The sequence below is a fragment of the Phalacrocorax carbo genome, chromosome 2 (assembly GCF_963921805.1).
Source record: "Phalacrocorax carbo chromosome 2, bPhaCar2.1, whole genome shotgun sequence".
NCBI lineage: Eukaryota > Metazoa > Chordata > Aves > Suliformes > Phalacrocoracidae > Phalacrocorax > Phalacrocorax carbo.
In genome coordinates this window covers 90,974,882-90,998,348 of record NC_087514.1, presented here as the reverse complement: position 1 = coordinate 90,998,348, position 23,467 = coordinate 90,974,882, and the positions used below count along the sequence as shown (strand labels likewise).

At 48.6% G+C, this 23,467-nt stretch overlaps 1 protein-coding gene across 2 annotated transcripts in view; it reads left to right on the top strand.

The window, feature by feature from the left end:
- The first annotated feature begins 17,205 nt into the window (after positions 1–17,205).
- The window catches only part of RNF152 (ring finger protein 152), a 45,313-nt gene continuing 39,051 nt past the window's right edge, over positions 17,206–23,467 (top strand). Inside the window, exon 1 of one of the 2 annotated variants that reach the window (XM_064443458.1) lies at positions 17,206–17,296. The gene's annotated coding sequence lies outside the window, so the exon portion shown is untranslated. Of the gene's footprint in view, positions 17,297–17,388; positions 17,646–23,467 lie in introns of those variants that run through there. The other variant, XM_064443453.1, reaches the window with a different exon arrangement.

Genomic DNA, 23,467 nt, shown 5'->3' with positions numbered 1-23,467 from the left:
CCAGTAGGTAGTCCACTGCATGGATTGAGGTGCAGGTATGCCAAGCGTGATGGCTAGGGCCATCCCCGCAAGGGAGCTAAGAAAATGGGAGAGCCTCTATCAGCAGGATGAGGGAGCTTGGCTTTTGAGGCTGTCCTCTCTCTGCTTTTGGGGCGGGTGGCACTGGGTCAGGCAGGGTGAGGGGAAGGAGCCCCCTGCCCCAGCCAGTCCGGTCGCTCTGCAGGGACCCATCAGCAGCACGTGCCAGGGCACACCTCTGCTTCTTGGATATTTTAGTGAAATAAACAAACTCAGGGACTGTAGTGAAAGGCTGCAAGAGATAGGGAGAGGAAAAGCTTGCTCTGTGCTAAATTGACATTGGAATTGTGAAACTCTTCTAATAAATTGCATTTCAGGGAGTGACGTTTGGCTGAGTTTGACACTGAATGAAGTGGTATCCTGTAATGTGCCACATCTGATTGTAGGCTACACTGAACCAGCATCTTTTCATGGTAACGTGTATCCACAGTTTATTGAAGTTGGAAGGGTGGAGCCCAGATATTTTTGCTGCTAGAGCACCTGTGTTCTTTGACTTCCTTTACTCCCACTCCAAATGCAGCCTGATGCTTCCTGTAACATCTTCCTTAACTGCAAGCAAGGGCTTGAAACTTGCCCATGATCAAAGGCTGCATTTTGACAGTTCAGGCGCAATTAAATGCAAGTATCAAGTAGGGTGCCTGCAGTTTAATGTTAAATCTATGCTCAAGTGAAGGCATAAAACTAGAGCCACAGCAACTTCTTGCAGATCATGTAGTTAGATATCTAAACATGTGCACTCGCAGACACAGAAAACTATGCTCAAGTCACTGGAGGCTTGGGCAAAGCCTAGCTGACACTGAATAGCCAGCCACTCCTATAACAATGTTTTTCATTGGACATAAGTCTCTTAACTAGCTAAAAGGGAGCCAGGGGCAAGCATTCAACAAAAAAATGTCTTTAATCGTGGACCAGATATAAGGGAGCCAGAAAGCTGCTGGCTTTAAAGTGGTTTTGAATCAAAAACATTTGCAGTATCTGTGGTATTTTCACTCAAAGGCTCCTCTCAGAGCAAATATCTGCCTGAGCGTGGAAAGGCAAGATCACATTTGCCTTTGAAATCTGTGCTCTGATGGATTAGAAACAGAAATGTTTAATCCACTCTTTCAGAAAAAAAAAAAGTGAAGGCACTTCATTCACTCCATCTAAGTAACATGTCCAGTGGGATCCAGAGATCCAGACAGGATGAATACCAGAAACTTCCGAAATGTTTGTTAACGTAGAGGAGAAAAGTAGCTGTTCTCTAATTTCCTCAACTCCTGAAAAAAACACTCTTGGCTTCTGTTCTTCTTTTATAAGGGATCTTTAAACATGCTCAACTACAAGATAGAAGTGATGAAAACTCCATGAGTCCAGGTCATTATTTCTCTGGGGTTTATATGAGACATGCTTGGAGGCTGGAACAACAGGTAAGGTTCCCTCTGGAAGAAATATGCAGACTGCTCCATGGCTGTCCTATCCATCGTTGTTCCTCGCCTCCCATCAGAAAATAATAATTTGTACTTCTCTCTTGTGAAAGCAATTAAAATCTTTCCTCTTTTGCTGCCACCTCTTTTTCTGCTGGATCGATGGGTATTACGGACACTACTGATGTATTGTCTGAGGCTGAAACTCAATAACAAGCTCAAATTAGATTTAAGGAAATGAGTCAATAAGCAGAACAGGAAGGAAACAGACCAATTTCAGCCTAGAAAACCACATACCATAGTGTAGCGCAGGGGTTTAATACCTTTCTTTTTATTGTGAAATGGTGGCCATAAACTTTCAGGTGCAGTGTCTTTGAGGGTCAATGTTCCTACTTTGTCTCAAGTCAGAACATACAAATTATTAAAAAAAAAAATCAAATTGGCATGAGGCAATTGCTCTTGATGAGGTGAGACAAATGTTAAAACATCACAGAAAGAAAGCCTGGTGAAAACTGTCCTGAAAACACTCAGGAAAGGCCAGCGAAGACAGGCGAAGGAAAGATGAAATCAGGACCGAGAGAGTGAAATGCCAGCCCTGCACAGAGACCACGCAGATGGAGGAACACAGGGAAGGGGTTTAGCCCTGCACTGGAAGTTTCCACCTGAAGTTACAAAAAAGAGGATAGTGTGTCCTGGAAGGTTTTAAATACAAATTCCAGCTCAGCCCGTTGCAGCCTATAAATATTGAAACGTAAATTGCCCAAATGGGCTGGCTGAAGTGCTACTGCCTGAGTACCATCAGCAATGTGTTTGTCGACATTATTGCAAGGGGAAGTGAGCCAAACTAATGACAACTGCCAAAAAAACTAGAGCAAAAAAGGTGTACTTTCCCCTGTGTTTCAGGGGCTGACTCCATGCCAGGGGCTGTCAGGATGGGAAGGGAAATGTGCCCAAGGGCAGAGGACACCCCCAACTGGCCTTCATTTCCCACTCTTAGTATTTTACCATATTTATATTTGGCCATGCGTAAGGGGACGGTGATAAGGATAGATCCATTCTTTTGTGGAACAAGGAGGAAGACAGGACTGCTAGAAACATCTGTTAAGTTGGATTTGGGGACTGGAGGCTCCAGAAACAGCCACAGGAGCTGAGGGAAACCTCGCTGCGCTTCATGCCCCAGCAGTACCTTCCATGCAGGGGTTGAAAGCTTAGAAGACTATTAACAAGTTTTTGAATGCACCAGGAGGTAGCTTTTATTCTCTCTGGTTTGCATATTTTGAAACTGGAGCACTGAGAAGTTGGTTTTCACAGTTTCCTACTGCTCAACACCTGCATGAAAGGTTAGGGTTTCAGAAGTACTTTGGACACTTGGGAGGAACTAAGGGCAAATGCTCTTTCTCATAACTGAATACCAGCCACTTCTCTGCTAAATTTGCTAGCATGCAAATGCTGGTGAAAGTCAGCACTGAAGTTGACTACAGCAGAGTTTTGAATCTGTCCTCTCAGCACTAGATAATGCCTCTCATTATCACTGTGGTTTTACCCTCCCGAATGATTACTGCACTAGGAATAAATCAGTGACATGCAAACTGGCACATTTTTTGGTAAGCACAATCACCCATGAAATTTGTATCATTTTTCTCCTTCTGCCCAGCCTGCCCACCTAGCAGCATTCCTGTTCCCCTAGGAAACTGATCCTTAATTTGGAGAGTCATTTACTGTACCAAGCAAACGACCGGAAAGAAGTATTATGGACAGAGACATCTCAAAAGGCCAGTTTCATCCCCTGGTCTATGAATAGGAGACCTGGTTGCTCAGGTTGGCGTTTTGTTTCATGATGGCTCTGGGCAGGGAAGAAATAGCGTTTCTTTGACCCATAATCGTGCCATAATCATCCCAGGTATAAGTGAAGAGCTGGAGCCGCTATCACTGAAAGGGAGCTGGTGATAGGGAATTTCACCTGATGTATCCAGTAACATTTTAGAACCAGTGGCCCAAACTCAAGCACACAAACAATTATGTACCTATTGCATAAACATATACAGGGCTTTCTAAATTTTGGACAGCTGCAATACGGTTGTGTACTGCTGCTGTAGTTTTGACAGTGTTAGCTTGGTGAAATTGCTAATTGCACTTGAAGTGCTGAAAATAATACAGCCATATGTGTAACTGCCGTGTGTGCTTCATAAATGAGATGGTGCCACCATAAACTGTGAAAATAACGCAGCTGTATAAAATTAGAGTGATGAATGCACATTGGCCTGCAGTTCTACTAGTGCAAGCCAATACTGGTACCAAACTGTTCCCTCAAAAACGCAGGTATTTAAACCTGCTTTGTAAGGAGGCAACTGCTTAGTGTGCTCTTTGTGTGCAGAATTCAACACTGCTTTGTTGCCTGGGTTCTTCCATCCAAATTCTTGGATTTTGGTAGAAAAGTGGGGGTTAACTACCAACATTTCTGTTATGATGGTTGCCCTCCGAGATGGGTGGGCTTGGCTTCGATTTTGGAGGAAATCACCCGTTCTGGCCCACAACCAGCTGCTGTGGTGGGGAAGTTAAGTGGAGGGAAAGTGAGAAATGGGCTAAAGGCAGAGTATGGCAATGGGGAGTGTTCGTCTTTGCTGCATTGCTCCCCACTTGTGCCTAAGGCCAGAGAAAATCCTCACCTTAGCAGGTTGTCTGCGCCGTTGCAGTGCAACTGCGTGCAGCTCCTCAGGGACACCGACTGGGCAAAGGACAAGTTAGAACAAGGGGCCAAACAAATTGTTGAGAGTGGAAAGACAAGGAACAGGATTACAGTCAAATAACACCCTAGTAAGGAGACAAAGAACCGGGATTGGAATCCTAATGACTTCACAGAGTGGGAGGGGATGGGGAGAAAAAGACCATGATTGCTATCAGCTCCTATTGGGAACATCCCAGCCACATCCCAGGCTATCACATGGTTGCCCCGAGGGAGAAGGCTAGGAGAGATGCTGAGGACTGGTTAGTGAGTGAAACTTGTCCTCCTTGTCGTCACAGAGAAACCTGGCCAGGCTGCTGGGACGTTACCTAGAGAAGACAATGGTGATGAGAGCAAATTAAATCGTTTTTGTTTTAAAATAAAATTATCTGCGGCTGCTACAGTGTTGCAACATTAAAGATGAAGGTTTAGAAGCAATTAAATCTCTGGCCAGTGTGACTACACTGCTGGATGTTTCCCGAAAGAGGCACACTTAGGATAAGGGTAGTTAAGCCATCAGCAGATAAACAGAGATGTCTCAGCTTCCGCATCCTGAGCAGTCTCAGCAGGTGTGGGGGCATCACTGAGGAGTGACTGCCACTGTTTATCGATCTCAGTAAGTACACAAAAACCTCTGGGCAAATAGCAGCCAGGGCTTTTATCACCAGGGCCATAAACCGAGACTCTCCCTCTGATATCACTCAACAAAAAACACCCCTACACCCCAGAGGTGTGTGTGAGATCTGTAGAAAATACTAGTGGGTCCATACGGAGAGCGGTATGCCATAGCACGCTTTTCTTACCTAGTAAGCTACAGGTGGCTGAATGAAATGAGATGGTGCACTACATGTACTCAGCAGAAAAGACCACACCTCACGGACAGCCAGAATAGCCCTGCTCTTTAATTGTTCACTCTTTTTACTTTCATTTTTCATGCTGTGGCAACACCATTGTACGCGCGCACAGACACACACACACCAGCGCCTGAGAACATAGCATCAACAAGAACCAACCCGCTGGTGAGGCTGTGATGGTGCTTCAGCTGCAGACATGACTACATAGCATCAGCTCCAGAGAGAGGTTTGTCATGCTGCCATCAGCACTTTCTTGTTATATGGGATGTCTGGACAGGTAGGATAAATATTAGGCTCTGGCAAGCAGCAACTTGCAACTGCAGCTGTTTCACAGCTCAAAAATAATCCAATGTGAGGCAAAGATTGGCTGCACTGAGAGCAGCAGGAGCAAGGGACCAGAGGCAGGCTCCCTCCTCACTTCAGATTTACAGCTTGGTCCTCCTCGTTTATCTCAGCGTTTCCCCCAAAGCCGCCTGGCAGCCTCCTGGACCCACCGTTGCGCGTCAGAGAAGTTTTCCTTGTAAAATGAAGGGGAGAGAAAGCCAGCTGGGATTGGATCTGGCTAGAGCAGGGTGCTGTATTTATAACACGTCAAAGATGGGGAAGGTGGTTACAAGAGTTCAGGCCAAATAATATACTTCATAGCAGCAGGGAAGGAATTACGGGGCATGAGGTGAAAAGCAAAAAATAAAATCCTAGCATCAAGAATGATGCTGCTCGATCTGACTTCGATAAGCCACAGTGAACAAGATTGAAAGTACCTGTGCCAATGAGTCTCCCCTGAGACTACCCTGGGAGCAGCCCGATTTGTTTAAGACAGCTACAATGGGTAGGAAAAGTTCAGTGAAGTTATAGAATCATAGAATGTCCTGAGTTGGAAGGGACCCACAAGGATCATAGAGTCCAACTCCTGTCCCTGCACAGGACAACCCCAAAATTCACACCATGTGTCCAAGGGCATTGTCCAAGTGCTTCTTGAATATCATCAGACTTGGTGCCATGACTGCCTCCCTGGGGAGCCTGTTCCAGTGCTCCACTGCCCTCTGGGTGAAGAACCTTTTCCTAATATCCAACCCAAACCTCCCCTGGCACATCTTCCTGCCATTCCCTCGGGTCCTGTCATCCGTCACCAGAGAGATCAGCACCTGCTCTGCCTCCTCCCCTTGTGAGGAAGACGTAGATAGCAAAGTCTGGTTGTTCTCTCTCTCGTGGTTGATCTCTCTCATGACTGATCTCTCTCAGCTTGGTCTCTCTCTTGTGATTACATTTGGGCATTTGCCTAAAAGATGCTGATCTTGAGTTCAGAGCCTGCAGACCACTGGATTTCTCCACTCCTGCTGTAGTCCATCACATGGAATAGAAGATCTGTCTTCTGTCATTTGCCACTAGCAATAGAAGAATCAGTGTAAAAACACATTCAGAGAAAGCAAACCCCTTCCGACTTTAAGGTGCAGTTGAGCTCTGCCACCCATAGGTGAATTCTGCTTTGGAAAGCTCTGTCTAGAAATATTTTCTTCATGTTCATTTGCCACATTTTCCTTTAGGCACCAGCATCAGGCAGTTTGAAAGAGCCAGAGTCTACAGCTCTCAGCGAAACTCATAGTCCTTCAGCAATGAATTTCCTAGCGTGTGTTGACTGCTATAGTTGTAACTTACCCAGTAATATTCTTATTCACTGTAAGGTTTGGGTACATGTGATCTAAGCATGGAGGTATGTTGCTGTCACTTCTCCCATAGGCGACCCTTCCCCACATGGATCCAGGTCTCCTTAGCTGGGTTCCTGCCCTTGGGTTGGTGGCAAACAGCTGGGGAGGGACTTCCAGAAAATGGCAGTTGCACCTCAGCCATCTCAGCATAAGCAATGGTTTGGAGTCAAAGGTTTTTATTTGTTAAAAGTTGGGAAGATGACAAGGAAAGAAAACATTTGCGGAGAAAAGAATAAGGTAGAAGATGCTCTGAGCTCTGCAATGTGCATGGAGGTATGCCAGAATGGTTTTAAAAGAAGACTGGAGGAGAGAGAAATTAGTAGAAAATGAAGCAACGGAAGGGAAAGACATGCAGAAAAGGTGAAAATAGCAGTGTATAAGCTAAAAGGAGAGAGGGAGAGAACAGCCCATGAGAAAAACTGAAAAATTGACAAGATGATGCCAAATATGGAGAGAACATGCAAAGACACACACCATGGGAAAGACGGAAAGAGAGGGCAGAGGATGCTGCTTTTCAAAGAAAGATGAGGTAACAAATATGAAGAAGAAAAAATGATAAAAGAAACATGGAAAATGATAGGCAGAGGCTGGCAGGGAAACGGAAAATGGTTGGAAGGGAATTAAAATGTTAGAGGCAGAGCATGAAGAAAGCAGTGTAATATTAGGACTAGCAAAATATATTTTATTTATTCATGTTCCTTCTGGATTATTTTCCCCTGGCAGCTGCTGAGGGTCCAATTGCTGTGCACTTCCCTCCCTCCATGGAGGGCAGCCAAGCACTTCTCTTTGAGGATGATGAATGCACAAAGCAGTCTTGAGTACTTCAACTTCAAACAAAGTGCTCTCCAAATCCCCCTTCTGCCTTGGGCAGCTTCCCCCAGCCTCCCTGGCAGAAACCTGGCAGCTTTGTTACAATTCGCGTGTAGGCTCCCATGAGCTCCTTTTACAGGTTGGTCCATTATTAATGCTGAAATTGGAATGAAATAAGTGAGAATCAGGCTAATCTTCCTTGCAAAGAGGAAGAGACTTAATCTACTCCCTCCTCTGCGTCTCTCCTCGCCATTGGCACACATGGTGTGTACAGGCTCCTTGCAGACAGATGGGCTGGGATGTCAGCTTGAAGAGATGTTTAGCAACTTCTTTATGGGACCACCCAAATCCTATTGTAGTCAATGGAAACTCTTCCCCCCGCTCGTTTTAATGGGAATTGGTGTGGCCCTGCAAAGCTCACACCTGTGAGACTCACACCCAGCCGTACCCCTTGGCCTCTTCAGAGGCTGTCAAATGATTTGCTGAGCAATCTAATCAGTGGGAAAGTTGGGAAGTTGAGAAAGGTAAGATAAGACCTTTAATCCTTTTCTTTCTTCCCCTGGGCAAGGGGAGGCTTTTTCCAAGCCTAAAAAGGTGTTTAAGAGAAAAGCTTTTCTCCCAGGTAATTTTTATCAATCCAGACAGTGACACAGTATATTTTTTGAAAGCGCCCTAGCGACTTAAGGGTGTAAGTTCCATCTGACTTCAAAAATGAAGCTTGGGCAATTTTTTGCCCTTCAGCCACATCTTCCTGCTCTTCAGCCAGATCTCTAAGAAGGGCTGTGCTCCTTTAAGGGAGACGTGAATAAGGGGTTTTAAACAACTCTTTTTAAACCAGAGGCATGTAAAAGAGCCAACATGTCACCTGACTGACATTAGACACATGGATCAGGCAAGCCTCAGCACCCAGAGCTCTGAACTAGGAACCTCCGCACATATTTTCCAGCAGCAATCTTAAATGTGATGTAAGCGGCATTGTGCTAGAAAACATGAACACACTTGACTGGAGCTGTAGAAGAATGAGTATTAATGAGATGGATCTACCAGCTTAATAAGAAGCTTATTCCCTCTTGGACCATAAGCAGGTTGTTTGGAAAAAACACATTCTAACTGAGCAGGGTGGGGAAAAAACTGTTTTAGAGAGCTCTCTCACTGCTGCAGTAGAGCAGTCACGGCCCCAGAGGCAGAACCCCTACCAGCCAGGGTGTCTGCACCACTGCAGCTGCAACGGCTTTCTAGCCAGCGAGGTCTGAAATGCTCTCAGCATCACCTTGTTTTCAGCAGGGCAGGAGGGGAAAGCAAGCCCATAAGGACATACAGCAGCAACTGTGGCCCACTGGGCTCTATGCATGCTGATGTAGGTTTGAATGCCCTTGCCTTGGAGGGTCTGGTCCTAAAGACGTTTGCTTGCATGAACACTCTTCAGATTAGACACCGCTGAAATCCCCCAAGTTTCTTCCAGAGCTGCAAGTGATATCCTGAAGAAAATGGAATTTTTGGAATTTTCCACTGAGCCGTAACAATGAACTATGTGAGCCTGGCAAAACAGAATTTGACGGCCAGAGATGGGAACTGAGAGGTAGAGAAGCACTTGTTGTACGACTGTATCCTTGAGGAGAGCGGAGACACTGATCAAAGCAAACATCCTGCCTCAGAAGATGCTGAGAGCTGGGTGATAAAGTATATAGTCACAAAGAACAACTAATTGGGATGTTGGCAAGAACTAAAACAAAGTGCTCACTAGGGTAACTATCCTCATTATAATACTAAAAATCAGGCCCATAGGCCAGGAATCATCCCCACTCTAGTTCGTCCCTTACTCTCTGAGCGTGCGTGGTAAATTAAAAGTGAGCTGTACCTTTACATTGAAATGAGAAAGAAATTAACCAATTACTAGCTGAGGCCTGTGAATATTAGCTGTGACTGACACATTTCAACTGTATAAATGCCTCTCAGTTTCTCAGTGTGGTGTGCTAGCTTTGTGGGTTACCACCTAGCACCCATCTTTGTGCAAAAATGAGTTAAATAAAGAACCTCTCCTCTGTGTGTAGTTTAGTGTTCTGAACACCAGGCGAATGAACCTGCTTTTTGGGATGAGGACCGCAGGATGAGGCCCTGAATTACAGACTGCAGTTCAAGGATTGCCTCAGCCAGGGCAGTCTGATCAGCATCTCTCGCAGGGACAGCATTGTTTTTAATGTACTTCCCAGCCACCAGCAATGCCATCCCCTCTGCTCTGGTATAGACAGGGTGCCCACATTTTCAGAAGCCCCAGTAAAAAACCATATTTACTTCATATTCACGTACTTAACTAGCCATACTGTCCATCCCAGGAAATCCATGGGATTTCCTAAAAAGCTTTGTTACTTAATTCATTTTAAATGGTGGTGAATCTGCAGCTGCAGTGTTAATTATAAATGATGTCATTTTCAGCAAGTGTCAGGATGAAGTGCATTCGCTGCCATGCTAGCGCTGAGCACATAAACATCGCAGCATGCTTGTTTTTCCATGCGTGCTTCAGATTTAACGCTGAAATTCCAGCCCTCGGTCCTAATCCTGTTAACACTTAACTATGTGAGTAATGTTACTCAGATGAGGACGCTTCAGTGTAGCTTCTCCTACAGGTAAGGGCTGGCAAGATAAGCATAAGCCAGTGATTTGCAAATGGGTAGTATAAACAGGTCAAGCAAATGAGTCTGCCTAAACATAGAGACTTCCACGCCCCACTTTATTTTCTCTGCTAAAGTTCATCGCGGGACCTGTCATGGTGATCGCAGGACTTTAATTGTTGGACACAGGCCGGGCATTCTGCTTGTGGTAACCATAGGTTTTATAACATCAATCAAGAGGCGTAAAACACCCTGAACCAGATGGGTTGTTCGGTCCTAAGGAACTATGTTTAGAGTGTTTACACAGCGCAGTTTCATCTTCTCAAGGCCTGTAATGTGAACTGTGGACTCATACTACCCTAAGGGTTATACATGTGGTACTTGTGCTGGGCTAGAGAAAATAACCTCTCTCCTACTCAGGTCATTTTAATTAACGTCTGAGTTGACTCACACCACTTTTTTTACATATTCTCTAACTTGTTGAAACTTTAACCTTTTGGGCTAGTATTTTCTGTGCCAGATGACTACTCAGTCTGATTCTGGAGGGATGTTTCTGGCTGTTCAGCTCTTTCTAGGAATTTTTTTTCCCAGAACAGCTTCTTGCAGAAGATGTAGTGCCATTGCACTTTGGAGAGAGAAACCACAATCAGGCAGTGATAATGTTATATGGAAAATCTAGTTTTCATGCATGCGCCTTTTGTAGCTCCTGTGAAAAATGCCAAGATTCGGCCAAGTTATAAGCCCTTGGAAAACCGGAGTTTGCACACACCCAGTAGAGGCTTGTAAGTTTGGCTGCTGAACTCTCTGATGTTTCTGTCTGTGGGGATGGTGCTGTGGTCTGTGGCTGCAGGGACTGAGCAGGAGGTTTCTGGTAATGCTCTTCTTGGCATCTCCTGGCACAGCCACAGAAGTTTGTGCTCTGTATCATTCACCTCCTGGACCCCAGACAGTGAAGAGGAAGGGTCCTGGGCTTTATTAGTTGAGGTGGCATAAATAGGTGGACTAAAGCAGCCTAGAGAGAAAGATTGAGGCTGGGGACTTGGGGTATAGAAAATACTCGGGCCCCGCTGTAAGAAACCTGGTCTGGGAGTTGGGGTGGGAAACGGGGGCTGGAAGCTGCAGGGGTGAAATGTGGGCAACAGCCTGGCAAGGAAAACTGGGGAGCTTATGCTGCAGAGCAGAAAGTGGCCCACCAAGGCTGAAGACCAGGGTGAAGGCACAGGGAGCCTGGGACGTGGAGCTGGGGTGGTGGCACAGGGGGAGGTCACAGGGAGGTTGGCAGTGGGGAGCGGGATGAGGGGGTTGTGCTGCTGAGATCCCACACAGCTGAAGGGGAGCCCAGGATGCTGTGAAAAGAAGCATGCGTTCATGTAATTGAAGCATATGATTATGTCAGGAAGGACTTGCACAATCAGCCTTAATTTGGGCATTTTCTAATTCTGAATGCTTGTGTTTGCAGCCTCAACTTTCTTTTTAATAGAGCCTTTTGTGAGCAATGGGACTATCTGTAGTTATTCTGTAGTGAGCTGGTGCCAAAGGGCCATCGTGATGCTCTAGCATGCAAGTCCTGAACAGTGAATGAAGCAGTTGTGGCACTTAGTAAATTATGATGAAATATCTGCATGTCATTTATTTATATGAGGACTGTAATTCTGTTAAACCTCAGCTACTTCAGAGGAGGAGAGTGAATTAACATGGATGAATGAGGGGCTGTCTAACTAACGGACTTTCAATATAGTTAATGCTCAGCAACAAATTCAGCGCTGCTTTGGATACCAGAAAAGCTGGTGGTTGTTGGTTTTTTTTGTTTTGTTTTGTTTTTAATAATCAAGCTTTGGTAATTGAAATTCACTGATGTGAGAATATTTTTCACACAGATGTTTACTCTTTTGTTTAATATGCAGTGAATTATTGAGAAGATACAGGTATGACTCTGTCCTGGTGTACAGGAAAAAACAAAGGATCAAGGTTTGATTCGTATCACTGTATTTTTATAAACATCACCTTGTGATGGGGTAAGAGGAGATAAGCATGAAGCTCTGCAGATAATTGCCAGAGCCCATAAACATTTTTTTCCCCCTCTTTCATTTCTTGACAACTGCAGCAGCAGAGACAATATCCAGGACCGTACAGAGAGCAACCGCTGCGGTAGCATCCCTGGTGTGTTCATCCAGCACTCTGCACTGGCAGTAGATGTTCAAAACACAGCAGGAGACGGCCTTGGGTGCCCCGCTGTTGCTGGCCCTGCTTTGAGCAGGGCGTTGGACAAGAGGATCTCCAGAGGTCCCTTCCATTCTCAGCCATGCTGTGCCGAGGTGGGCTGGTGGCCGGGGTGCAGCTCGCCCGGTGTGGCTTGTCTGCACGTGGCAGGCATATCCGCACAGGCTGCCCGGAGGCCGGTGGTGAGGCAGTGCTGTAGGTGGGACGCAGGTTGGTGGGACACGGTGTGTGGCTCCTCTGAGGTGGCTCCCTGAGCCTGGTTTAGGCTGGACCACCACTTTAGGGGAGGCAAAGGGATGTATCAGCATGCCCAAGTGTTCTCCTGGATTAGGAGCCTCAGGGGGCTATTTGCGCTGCCTATCTCTGGGCACTGAACTTCAAGGCAGGAAGCTTTTTCCCCTATCTTGTCTGTGGAGGGAGATTAGCCCAAGCAGAAGGTGAGTCAGAGTATTCCTCCCCTGAATCACCTCCTGGAACATCTCCCCTTTGGTTGTAAAGGCAGCTGGCCAACACTGAAGGAGCAACTTCCTTACATTTTGTACCTAAAGATACCAATGCACCTTCATTTTTAAGGTTATAGCTAGTAGATGAGCATTTACAAAGTATCACAGGAGAAAATAATTTGTCAAATTTCTGTACCCAGCCCAAGGACAAGATGTGGGCTCAATGGCTTACAGCCGAATACATAAATTGTTGCTCTTCTACTGTAAGCACATTAAGCATCTTCTCCTGCTTGAAGCCTTTAATGTTAGCACAGGGGTGAAGGCTCTTCTCCTAACTAGAGGTTTGTTTGGGGCTTTTTTTTTTTTTTTTTTTGAGAGAGAGTGCTGGTTTGAAGCAATTTATTAAATTGAGCTACTGCAAATATGCGGCCTTTTTACATGCCCATTTTCAGGTTAGCAATCTGTAAAAATACTCTGCTGAATACTTTAACGCATGCAATAAAACAGTGTTTTATGGAAGACAGCAAGGGAATGTGTACGTAGCTGTCAGATTTTGATGAGCCAAAATGATTGTCATAATTTTATCACAGGGTATCAATATGAGGAGTAACAATTGCCTGTGATCAGTGGGGCTTGAACCTGTTTCCACTGATAGATGCCTTTTTAATTTCTGTGAGCTGTACTTTTGCCTCCCAGTTTTAGGCAACAGCCTTCAGTGAAGCTTTTGTGCAAGGTGTGAAGTTTGACAGGCCATGACTCAGTAGCAATTTGAATGGTGAACGTAATTTTTTTCCCATTGGTCCCAGATGTCTGAGGCCATAGAAGTCTTCATTTTTTTCCACTGAAAGATGTTACGTGAGCAGGGGATATTATGAAGTTTGGGGAGATATTGCTGTCTCATGCACGTGCGCTCGCTGGCTGCCCGACTGAATGGAGAACAGCTGAGCTCTTCCTGCCTCTTGCTTGGAGGGGATCAAAGAAATTTATTTCCTCTGCCCCAGTGATGATTAAAAAAAAAAAAGAAAGTAGGGACATTACTGTCTCTGACTTCTTCTCCTCGGACAGCTTGGCCAACGATTTCAAAGGCAGTTGAAGGAAAACAGGAAGGCACACAGACAGCGTGATGATATGAACTTTGCGTCTCTCGGAAACTAGGCTAAAAAATGTTCCTAGGCCTCTTAGTAACAGAATAAACCTTGGGAATATGATTTAAGTCTCCACTTAAACCTCAGAAATGAAAAGGAATGGATCTCCCATGTACTGATTATTTTTAAAAGGCTGGCAAGTTCCAGTTGGGTTTTATAATTCTTTGGTGACTCGCTCCTGTAGCTGAAAGTTTGATGCTGAGGTCTTATATTGCCTATCAGAGGTCCTTTGGGTGATCATAATGGAGAAACCCAGAGTTAGTTACCTTTGTTATGGTATCCCAGTGCTATCCCAGCACTTGTCGGGATTACTCCTATCATCCCCCTGAACGATGGGGGACCCCACCTCCCCAGTATGAGCTGTGCCTGAGGGAATGTGTCTGAGAGCAATTTGCTCTAATTGACTGTTGCATATGATGTGCTTATAAGAATTGTCAGAAAAATCCAGACGGAAAATGAAAGGTCCCTTGATCCAACCAAACTAGTGAGAGAATAGCAAAGGGCAGCAGAGCACAAGCGGCCTTTGCAGGACAGAGCGCAGGGCTGTCCTCCTCTCTGTCCTGCACACCCCTGGCACTGGACGAGCCTTTTTACGCCATTTTTATCGGGTAGGCACTGAAAAGGGCAGTGCCAAGGAACTCGCCACCTTTTAGAAATCCGCATCCTAGTGAAAACAGCTTTATCAAAATAAACCACGTGGAGCAATCTGAAGCTGAAATCTGTTTCCCTTCCTTCATTTCAAGCCTATTGCTGGGAACTTTTCAAGATTTCTTCCCTAGAGATTTAAAGACTCTTCTTCTCATAACAGGTGCAGCCTGGGGGACAGCGTCAGCAATACACGAATCCTCCTGGGAGTAATTACGCTTCCTTTCCCCTTCCCCTTTTCTCTAGCATCTCTCTGGCAGCGCTTCTGCCAGGAGCTGTGCGCATACGTTAAACTTTAATCCATTCAGTAGAGGGAGTCAGATGCTAAAATCTAAGCGTGTGCACTAGCCCCTCCAGGATCAGGACCTTGTATTTGCATGCAGGAGCAGAAATACTTAATTCTTTGCTGCCCACTTAACCCAGGTGGGGGTGGATGGGGGTGTCTTACTCTCAGCTGGGCTGTCTAAATGCTGCTGCAACGATAAAACCACAGCAGCAATATAATTAACAAAGTCATTGTGCCCATGCTCTTCAACGCTGCCTTGCGGGATCCGTCTCAGCGAGCAGGCTATCTTTCTCCGCATCTGTGTAGTCCCTGGCCTCTTTGGCGGACATCATTTGCAGCAGCGCTGGCCGGTGCTTAGTCGAAGGGACATTTGTTTCCATTTTGTAATGAATTTTCCTCTGTTCTGTCCATGGAGATCTGGTACTGTAGCACTGCTTGTGGGCATTCGCTGCCACTTGTTTTCTGAAGAGGAAAGGGGGGAACTGATCCAGGGAATGGCAGGGACTCAGCGCACAGAAGCACGTAAGAAGCTGTGCCTCCCAAACTTGGCACATCTCTTCAAAAACAGAATATTACACAAATGCTCAATGTGAATTTGGTGTAAGGATCTCCTTAAATTGTAAAAAACATTGCGCAGCCCTGCTCTCTGGCATCTCAAAGGCTGTTTCTGGACAAAGCCTGGAGAACCTTGAGGTGCTGGGGTAGGGAGGCGTGGGTCACGGCGGGTGCCATGGGTCATGGCCCGTCCCTGCGGGCAGAGCAGGGGATGGCAGGCAGCCCCCAACCCCTGCCCAGCGAAAGGAAGCCTGGAGAGAAGCAGATCGGGTGTTTGCTCTTCAGATGAGTCAGCTGGGCGGGGGGGAAAGGGGGAGCAGCAAAAGCTTTCACACCATCCCTCTAGCCTCTCAGCGGAGAAGCGGAAGTCAGCTGCATGTGCTAAAATGATATTTGTGGTGTAAAATATATCTTGGGAGGTCGGGGATGGTAGTGACTAATACTTTGGAGGCAGGCACGAGGGGGGAACCAGCCCCAAACTGGTGGCTGAATTTGGCCTATTTGACTTCTCCTATCTCAATTATTTGATTAGGAAGGTTTGAAACAAGAAACACTGTGGGATGTGAAAATCTGCCTTGAACGTTCATTCTGAGAGTGGTAATTGAGTTTTAAATATTTATGACAGAACCTGGGAGTTGTACTAGTGAATGCGCTATAGGGTCTCCCCAGTGGTAAGCCCAGCTTGCTGGAGACCCTGCTCTGCCATTAGCCCCATTGCAGAGGAGAAGGGGAGAAGGAAGGGGAGGAAACAAAGCAGACTTTTGTGAAAATGCTTCATTTTGCAGATTACTGGGGTTTTTACTCCTCCACAGCCCATGCCTTCAGTGTGGAGCTGTAGGAGCTGGGGAGGAGAGGACTGTTCTAACCAAACCCCGCACCTGGATAACCTGCAGGTCTGCTTTCACACCTCTTGCAACTGTTTGCCCCAAAACAACACCGGCTCTGCAGAAAGACGAGGTGATGAGCAGTGGAAAGACACTTGTCTGCCCTTGCCATTCGTAGCTCTTGCTGCTTGCCATTCCTGATCCCATGTGAGGCACTAGGAGGTACATATGCATTTTTTCTTTTACCACTGATGTGAATAGGATTGTTTTCTCTGCACGCAGTGCAGAAACGAGTCTGTGGTCCTCTGCTCTGTGGCAGATATAGGCCTTGGTGCAACGAATAAAGGGGAGGCCTTGTTCCCTAGCCCAGCCCTGGGACTGCTATGGTTAAGACAACCTGCCACAGGCACCTATTCCTTTCTTTAACAGGCACCGGTAACAGAGCACTAAGACTCCAACTGTGACTGAAAGTCTTCAGGGCTAAAGGCACCAGTTACCTCAGCCTGCGAACCTGCCTCGCGTGGGGTCTTCAACAGCCCCCCGCACCTCCTGCGGGCGGCTTTGGCCGGCCGCACCGCGGGGGACGCGCTCCGGTGCAGCCACCCCGCGCCCCGTGCCTCTGAAACCCGCAGAGCCCTTCCCCGGCACCCAGCAGCCGGGCCGGGGGTGCCCGGGGGTGCCGGCGCTGTGGCGGGGAGCAGCGGGGCGCCCAGAGCTGCCGCCTCCCCCCGCCCGGGGCGGCGGTGGCGGAGGGGGGGGGGTCTCGGCCCCGGGCCCGGCCCCGGCCCCGGCCCGGAGCGGGGCGCATCGGGGCGGCTCCGGCGCTCCCGCCGCCTGGGCCCCGCCTCGGCCCCGCACCCCGGCGGGGTGGGAGGGGAAGGGAGGGGTGTGGGGGGACGGACGGGACACGGCGGGGCGGCGCCGGCTGCGGCGGCGGGCGCGGGGCCGCCACCCCGCGGGCAGGCACGGCGGCGGATGGCGGCGGATGGCGGCAAGGTCAGTGGGCGCCCCCTCCCCGCCAGCCGGACCCGTCGGGGCGGCGGGGGAGGCGGGGGGTGTTTTGGGGGGGCGATGCTCATGTGCGGCGGATACGGCGGCCGGGGGCGCCTCTCCGTCCGCCTCTTCCCGGCGGGGAGCGGGGCGCCGCGGATGCCCCCCGCCACGCCTCCCGCCCGCCGGGGCGAGGGGGAGACGCGGGTTTCGTAACCGCCTGCCCTGCCCGGCCCCGCCGCCGCCGGAGCAGGGCTCTGCCGCCGCCGCCGCCGCCGCTCCGCCGCCCGGCTCCGCTCCGCTCCGCTCCGCTCCCCCCGCGGGGAGGTGAAGGCAGGCGCGATGCGAGGTCCAGGTGATCCGCCGAAACGTGCGTGGGGCTCCCCGCGCCGCGCCGCTGCGTCCCGGGAGGGTGGCGGGGCGCGAAGGTTACTTTGAAACCCAAGGCGCCCGCACCGCATCGGCGTTGTGCGGGGCGGAGGAGGGCTATCCTTGGGCTTCGGGAGCGAGTAAATCCAGATGACTTACAGGCGGGGGTTTGGGGCGGATGGGGAATTTGTTTCTGTTGGAGGTTTGGGGTTGGGGTTTTCTTTTTAGTGGTTGATCATTTCCCCCCCCCTTACGCTGGTAGTTAGCGGAGAAGACATGCGGTGACTCGGTATTGTCATTAAATGCTAGCCCTCTCCCTGGGGTTTGATTTAGAAAACGGCTTTGATTTTTTTTTTTAACCAGGCGAGGAGGGAGGCGTGCAGCCCCGTGCCCAGGTGGGGTGCCCGCTCTGCAGCGCGGCGGCGGGGCTCGGAGTTGCTCCCGCCGTGAGGTGCTGCCTTCCCGGGCTGCAAAAATGGGATTCCCGAAGCCGCCGACACCCGTCGCCCCGGCGCTTTGTTCCGACCCGCCGTCCGGTGGAGGGGCTTCGGGAGCAGGGCTCTGTCTGCCCCTCTTCTGAACTGGGGCTGCGCTTCAGATGCGTGCAGCGGGCTGCTGGCGGGGGAGGCATTAAGGGTGTGTGCTTGTGTGATAGGTGTCTTGGAAAGAAAAAAAGAAAGCAAACAGGCTTTTGATAAGGTGCCATTAATTGAACTATAAACGGTCATTCCGCTGTTTGTGTTTCCTCGCTGTAACTCTCTTCCTCCTCCTCACCGATATGGTCCATGGTGTGGTGTTTGTTTTTTTTTTTTTAATCATACGTTTCAGAGATACTTTCTTTTGCTACATGTTTGCTTAGGGTTTTGGGTCTGATCGAGGCCGTTGGAAGATATTTGTGTAACCTTCCAACTTCCGACTTATACCAAGGTCCTTCTTTCAGCCTTTCTGCACCCGGGCTGGGGTCGCAGGCCTGTTTGAAACGCCCACTGAGTCCGAACTAATGCGGAGCACGTGAGATGATGATAACAGCAATTTAGGGAAAAGCCTTCTGCTGGAAACGCTATTCTCGGCTATGTAACGGGGCGCGACTGGGTTTCAGCTTCTTGTTAATTGCGTGAAAGGCAAAACCTAAAAGTAGCCCTGGCTGAGGACTGCGGAGCTGGGACAGCCTTGTGCTGTGTTGGTGGCACTGGGGTGTCCGGGGCTCTCGGGACGGGGCTCTGTGGAAAATTCCCACCGTGCACACGCTTCTGTTGGCAGTATAGTTAAAAAGCCCAACCCTCTGGTTCAAACCTGTAAGGTCTGTCAGAGGGTTTGGACAGCTTGCCAGGTATGTGAAGACAAACGAAAAAGATGTTTGTTTTCTGCTGCTTGTCTGGGGGGAGGAAGGTTGGTTGGGCCACACCTCATGGAAGTTTTATACGCGTGTTACGAAGTCTTCTTGGGAGCACTGGAATATCCAGATTAGAAAAGCCAGCAGGACAGTAAATATTATTTTGACCTTAGTATAGTGTGTTTAAATTTCACACGCAAATGCAATAGCTTGGAACGAGCCGCTCATCCAAAGATACGTTATGGCTTAGCAGAGCGTGCAGGGAACAGGCAGGTAGGTGCTTCTGGGGGCTGGTCACCCTTCCCCAAGACTCCCTCGGGCCTCCAGCTTTGCCAGAATCTATGGGTATGTTTTTCTTATACCTTTTTCTGGCTTCATTTCAGGCTTCTCACCTTGACCCCTCGATGAACTGGAGCAGCAGCTCCATCAGCCACAGTCTGATGGAGGCTTCAGCACAGTTTTAACTTTAGTCATGCGTGTTGTCCCAGTGAAATTAAAGAGGGATAGACACAAGGTAAGCTCAGGGTTGCCTCTCGTAAGCTTTCCCAGCACATGAACTGCACACCTTTTTTACTGGCACGGTGCTGAGAACAAATGCCATATCCTGTTCGGGTTCAGTACAGAAGAGCTTACTTAGGACCAATACTTACAGAGTAGAAGCAGGGGTGGTTCTCAGCTGGAGTTTTATGGAGTATTAGTTTGCGCTTGGGACTTACAGTCTTGCTGGAAGCTAATGAAGCTTATACTCTTAAATGTTCAAGCCATTCTTTTGAGCAGAATCTAGTTTTCTAAGTCAGTGAAATATTTTTCGGACTGTGACCCCAATCAGTTGATGGTGCCTGGAGGACACAGGTCTAGAGTGTTGCAGGTGACCTAGATGATGCCCTAATCAACTGGCATGACTCTACCAAAGACATGGTGATTTTTGGTTTTGACCACCCAGCCTAGGGCACCGGTCTTTTAAAAGGGTGGTCATACGTTGCCTTCAGTATGCCTGTGGTTTTATGTTGGCCAGCTCTGCAGCCCTTCCGTGCATCAAGCAGCAGTTATTCAGGCAAGTAATTCCACTGGCTTGAGCGTGGTTATTCAGCTGAGTAAACGGTGCGCAATCTGAGTTCAAGGCAGTAGATTTTGGGCGTGAGCGCTCTCTTTTTGTGGTGAATGTGGGAAACCAATTCCCAAGGCCTGGGATCCTGGCGTGCCTTACATTCTCTCCTGTTCATGCTCTTTGCCTCTATCCGGTGGGTGGGTGGGCTGGAAGTGAGATGGGAGGCTGGACTTCCCTCCCCTTTACAGTAAGCAGCTCTTCCAGAAAAATTCCACAGCTGTTTCTGAGTCTGTCCAGAGTTGCTTGCTTGCTTCCCTGATGCTATTTTCTACACAAATAGGTTTGCTGCTGCTGTGCTGGGCTCTGCGAAGGGAGCAGAGGAGCCCTGGAACTGATGTAGCTCTATAGCACAGTCTGTCAAACCGAGCGGCACTAGAGGAAACTCTTCCAGTCCTCATCAGCGCAAGCTAATTGTGCGGCAGCTCCCCATATCCTGTGCTGGCAGGGGCTCAGCCATTGCTGGCCCAACCTCAGCAGGGTCGACCCCAGCCTCAAAGGCACTGATTTGGTGCAGGTGGCCGGGTGCCAGCCTGGGCTGAGGGATGCTGGGGATGGAAAGAGATGCTGAAATCTCTGGGGTGAGATCACCTCAGGGGCTGGGGCTTGTGAAGGAGAGAGGAGCCCCAGCAGCTTCCACACTGAAAGCTGAGTAATAGCCCTTCAGTCCTTTTGGATGCAAATGTCTTTCGCCCTCCCTGTCTTCCTGCTGCAGAGATTACCCCTTCTGAGTAACCTTCGGATGTAAATGAGTTTATTTGCCCCTTCCTGCTACAGATGCATAAAAGCTGGGCAGTTGCAGAGCTTAACTGCAGTGTGTGCTGTGCAGCTTGCACGCTTGATTGAGCAAGACGTTCCTGGGACATAGGGGAACGTGGAAACACCACTAATTACATGCACCTTAGTTTTAATCTAGTTTTATTTAATTTCATTTTAATTTAGTTTCCCCAGGAAACGCATGCTGTCTGTCTCTGGCCCTTTGCGTTTGGCCAGTTTCAACCAGATTGCACCAATGGTTGGCAGTCTTGAAGATCATTAATTTCCCACTTGTTTTTGTTAAGATTAGTGGCTGGCTGGGAAGTCTCTGAAGCGGCGCTCTCGCTGAAGAAAAGGAGGAGCTGTTTTCAGCTATTCTCCATTCTGCCTGCTAGCAGCTGCCCGGCCAGGCATTGCATGTGTGGTGGTCAAGCACCTTGGTAGCCCTGGCCACAGCTGGAGGTGTGGGTGTTCTCCAGAGCAGGGGTGGGGGTGTGGGGTAACGTTGGAAGGAGCTGCAGGAGGGGGGAGGACGCGTATCTCAGGCAGACGGGGCCTGTTTGTTACGCCTCCTCGCAGCGTGGCTGCCCTTTTGTTTGTCAAGCTAAAGCCACTTGAGATTTAGGAAGGCTGACAGCCATGGCTTGGAGCCTGCTTTTCTTGACCTCCAGGACACCTTGGGCTGAACAGAGGTGAGCATCGGAGCAGACGGGAATGTGCAGCCTGGACAGGACTTGCGCAGCGGTGTGTGCGCGCACAAACTGCACGTGTACAATGGCAGCGTAATTATCTGGGTGTTCACCAGCGTCATCCTGTTGAATTCAATGATAATTTGACAGTGATGAGAAGATGACATTCAGTGCCGTACGTTTCTCCCAAAATAGCTTCCGTGAGCGAATACAGTCTCTGATTCCCACGCAGCCCCCTCCCCACGGTTATGTTAGGCAGGTGTTTGTACTTGGGCTGATGTAGTGCTGTGAGATGTCAGGGACATGCTTCTATACTGCTGAGCACCTCAGTGTAGGTGCAGCTGGTCTGGCATGGGTGTCTTGGGGTGGTCTGCCTCAGAAATCTAGGCAAAACTATGCTAGGAAAAAAGCAGTCTTACCCTCACCCAGGGTAAGACTCTGCTAGACAGCACAGACAGGGCTGTGCCAGTGCTAGACGGCTTTTCAGCACAGCTGTGCTGGGTGTGATGGGCACATTTCTTCCAGACCTGGACTGAAGGAAAAGACAGGCATCTGTTCAGGCAGCAGCATAAGAAAAAGGAGTGTCAAGGTGTCAAGGAGCATATGTGGGATACACATGCAATTCCTCAGCCAGTGCATGGTTTGCTACCCTCGCTGGTGCTGCTAATCTTTAGACAATAAATGCCTGTTGTCCTGGTGCCTAGAGCGTGGCTCCTTAGGGATTGCCAGTGTCACTCTTTAATGTCAAAATACTAAGTGTCACCCTAGAGGGTCAAGCTGAATCTCAAACACCCATATGCCACTCCTTTTCAGGCAGCCTGTGATGCAGCTAAGACTAATGCATCTGTCAAGGTGAGATGAAGGGGGGAACTGTGTAGCTGGCTCCCCTTCATGGGTTACAGAGGATGTGGAGCACTGAGCCATGCCAACAAGGCAAAGGGGGATGCTGTCGTCCCCGCCCCTCCCCCAACTTTGCCTTCTGGAGATGGAGCTGGGCACCTCTGGCATCTGAGTGTAAATCTCTACACTCTTAGACACGTAGCACTTGGTGAAGGAGAATGTCTCATGCTTCCCTTCCTTTCCCTTCCACGAGCATAAACTCGTACCCCTGGCAGCGTGGCACGTAGATGACTCTGGTAGCCAAGAGTGGGCTCTTGGGCTTGGACCAAACATCCTATGCGGGTACCTCCTCTGTCGGTGTTGGCCACCTGAACTTCTGTGTGAGAAATCCTGAAACAGGCAGTCCTGGGGTAAAACGCTGCTGCTGTAACATTTCTGCCTGTTCTTGTTAACTGTATTGTGCTAAATGTATACACTTAGTGATGGTGTAGTGCTTTCTCTGTTAGGTGTTAAACCAAACTGAGCAGGTTGCATGCCAAGAGGGAAGGATTGCAATGATTCTACCACCACAGCAGACTTTTCCACAGTGGAGTTTTTCCAGAAAAACATGTACTGGAGAGAGCTGGTGTGGCCCGAGTGCCTGGGACACTGCAGACTCTGACTGGCTGTATCTCAGGGACTTGATAGCTCTGGGTTTTGCAGGCTCTGCTCTCTGAGGATGGGAAAAGATGGAAGGGAAGCATGCTTTGTTAGGAACAAAAAAGCATGTAAAACTCGTGGTAGTAGCTGCCAGCACCCATTAGACAAGGTAAGATACTACTTAAAAGAAAGGTGGGTGTGTGTGTTTTTACAAATGGGGGATACAAAGACAAATAAGACTTTTTAAAAAGCGTGAAGCCTACATAGCGAGCGTGCTGTCAGACACACTGCCTCTTGCCAGCTAATATCATCTGCAAATAAAACAAGTTAGGTTGTTGCTATTGCAGCTGCTTTCCCTCATGAAGCAGGGTGAGCCAGACTCGTCTGACTCTGAGAAACACGTTGGCAATTTGCCTGAAGTCTGAGGCGTGCAGGGTAATTCGCTT